This window comes from Clupea harengus, chromosome 25, assembly GCF_900700415.2.
Source record: "Clupea harengus chromosome 25, Ch_v2.0.2, whole genome shotgun sequence".
In the NCBI taxonomy this organism is placed as follows: domain Eukaryota; kingdom Metazoa; phylum Chordata; class Actinopteri; order Clupeiformes; family Clupeidae; genus Clupea; species Clupea harengus.
The window spans coordinates 1,638,905-1,642,123 of NC_045176.1; the positions used below are offsets into that span (position 1 = coordinate 1,638,905).

At 40.1% G+C, this 3,219-nt stretch overlaps 1 long non-coding RNA gene across 1 annotated transcript; it reads left to right on the forward strand.

Annotated features, from left to right (window-relative positions):
- The first annotated feature begins 461 nt into the window (after positions 1 to 461).
- On the forward strand, positions 462 to 3,158 carry LOC116219557. Its single transcript, XR_004163233.1, has 3 exons — positions 462 to 1,187; positions 2,358 to 2,435; positions 3,122 to 3,158. It is a non-coding gene; the product is annotated as an uncharacterized LOC116219557 (long non-coding RNA).
- The last annotated feature ends 61 nt before the right edge of the window (positions 3,159 to 3,219 follow it).

A 3,219-nucleotide genomic window follows, 5' to 3' on the forward strand; every position in this document is an offset into this window, starting at 1 on the left:
GTCGTTGATCTACCAAGCGCTGTCCATTTCAGTGACGACCTTGGTGCATTTTAAATAAGATGATGCTGTTCCAGCGGCTGTCCCATAGGCGAGAGGGAGGACTTAAATATAATAATTCTAAAACGATTTGTAGTTACAGGCGATTATACATTAATAAAAGCATAATTATGATATATTCCATTTCTGCTAATAGATCCCCTCAAATCCTACACGTCGTAGCCTACCTTTATACATATTGAACAGGGTTGCATTTTCACTGTACCTGTCATATTGAAAACACTTTGTGGCTTTAAACCATGCAAACGTGTAAAATAGTTTTATAAATTAAAATGTGACATTTTTACAGTACGTCCTACGGTTTAGAATATCCCGTTATAAGTGAGTTTTCGTAGCAACCGGGAGTGGGCTTCAAGTTTGTCCTGATGCACCACCCTTACCTGAACCATTTTTTAAACCTTGCTTGGAGGTTAACGCGCCTTTTTATCAGCGCTTGGGGTAAGGGTAGGTGGTTATGTGACTTAATGATAAAATGTAAATACATGTTTTGAGTCATAAGGAGGGTTGTTGATATCTTGTGACGCTTAGTGCAATTTTGTAGACGACAAACAGGATACAAATAATGTTGGCTAACCTAGCTAGGATAGTGTAACTCCAGGTAGAATTGATGTGACACTTACAAAAGCGCTTGTTTAACGCAACATTTAAACAAGCAAACATTCTGTCACTGCAGCTACGCATTGAGACCTGCTGAGTGCAGACTGCGCGTTGCTTTTGTGCTGGCGCATTGGCCGTCTTTTAAGTTGTTAGCATAGTTTTCTGACTACTGTTTTCAGCCATGGAAGCTTACGTATAGAGCACATAAGTGAATAGTATTTCTCCTTGTTTAGAAGGTGCGTTGCTGTCGTTGCCCCGTAGCTTTCTCTCTCTCTCCCTCTCCGAGGTTTGTTTGCGGGAAGCCTGACGCTCCCTAAGGTATACCAGTGTGTTCTTCCAGCGACAGTCAGCCACTGATTGATATGTTTTCTAGCAGTTGCATTGCTGCATCCTTGACTAAAGCTGGTATATTTGCTTATATATCTAACATTAAGCCATTTGAGTTACGTTAAATGTCGATGTTGAAGAATGTGTAAGGAGATACGAAATAGGACCAGCAAATGATTTCAGCATGTTCTTCATCCTCATATACAGTAAGTTGTGCATCTTCTGTGATTTGTGTGGGGTAACGTTAGCCTACTGACGTTATATTAGCACCGCATGGGAGCTAGAACAAGTTGAGCTATGAGGACACTGACGTTTGCTAGCCTCACAAACAAAGATTGAAACGGTTATCATATTTAGAATGTGTTTCATTTGGTTAATTATAGGAATTCTGGTAATTAAAAGGAAAGAGTTCACTCTACAAACGGTAACATAAGCAGGCCGTGCCGTCAGCCAATTCCTTACATGAGAAAGGTAAAATAAACGAATCTATACAGCTATGAGATGGCATTTAGCTAACTTCAGTATTTTTTTGAAACTTTTCTGGGGACCACAATTGGCTACATATTCATTTTAGTTTGCGTCCTAACAGTTTAGAAACCATCTAGTCCCTTCCATAATTAACTGTAAATTAAGACAACGTTTTGTTTTTAGATTGAAGATCGGTGGAGGTGTTGTGCGTGCATACAAATGAACACGTGAACAATGAACACGTGAACAAATAGAACCACCGAATAAGACGATGCATAAAAGTGTATGCAAGTGTGAAGTAGAATTAAAACTATATTATAAGCATACTTTAAGGTGTACTGTATGTCGATAGAGTCCTGTTGAGAAAAAGTGTTTGCTTGTATGATATTTAGGCCCACAGTTTTATTTATTTTCCTTTACCGTTTTTATATTTGCCAATACAGTTGTTAACATGCTGTTCTGAACATACTACGAAAGCATAGAGTTCGTGTTGGGCGTGTTGTGTCGTCATGGGCATTCTTTAGAACTGGACTGAAGTCAGGGACTTATTATTGCTTTAGTCACAGGTGATCATTGCCCTTGTCATTGCACCTTAAATGGCCTGGTTGTGGCGTTATATCGCCAGGAGGTGGAAGTATTTGCCTAATCATAAACGGTCGAATGCAGTGAGGAAATACAGAGCGATACAGTTTGCACAACATTAAAGCTATAGCTGAAATGGAATTATGGCCCATGTGTAAATAATTGTTTCATATATTATAATATATTTATATATTAAAATATATGTTCTTTCATTTCTGTGTGTTTTAGTTTTTGGACACTTAAATTGAACACATCTGAAAGTGATTTTATTTTTGAACAAGACATGCACTTTTAACTGTTAACTCCTTTGATCTTGTGTGGTCCAGAGTCCTCTGTGTGCTGCGGCTGTTGACATCACTGCACCTGGCTTCATGGACCCACTGCATTAGTTGGATGCAGTACAGGTGAGGTATGTCCAGTGTGTACTTATTAGGGCCCTCCATCCTCAGTGTGTACTTATTAGGGCCCTCCATCCTCAGTGTGTACTTATTAGTCCTCCATCCTCAGTGTGTACTTATTAGGGCCCTCCATCCTCAGTGTGTACTTATTAGAGCCCTCCATCCTCAGTGTGTACTTATTAGAGCCCTCCATCCTCAGTGTGTACTTATTAGGGCCCTCCATCCTCAGTGTGTACTTATTAGAGCCCTCCATCCTCAGTGTGTACTTATTAGTCCTCCATCCTCAGTGTGTACTTATTAGGGCCCTCCATCCTCAGTGTGTACTTATTAGAGCCCTCTATCCTCAGTGATGGAACAGTGAAGATGCAGTCCTGCTTGTTTAAGGAGATTTGAATTCATTTTTAGGGCCCGGAAAGATGATTACATGCCATGATTATGCCTCCAGAATTACATATTCATTTTTCTTGCATACTATGACAATTTAACCCAAATAGCAGACTGGGAGGATTCATCATTCCTTTGGTATAGAACCGTCCTGAGGTTGTCTGTCTGTCAAGGTGATGCTGGGTTGGGATTGGGGGGAGGACACATGGGTTGGGAATTATGTAGGAAGTATTTCAGATTTTGATTCTGGGAGTTATCCATGAAACATTTCAATAAACAGAAGTTGAAAAATGTTCTCTCCCTTATAGCATGAACCAATTGCTGATGGATGTGGAAACATTGCTCCCCACCACCACTACTCCTCATCTACGCATATGGACAGCCAAACTCTACCCACTTACTCTGT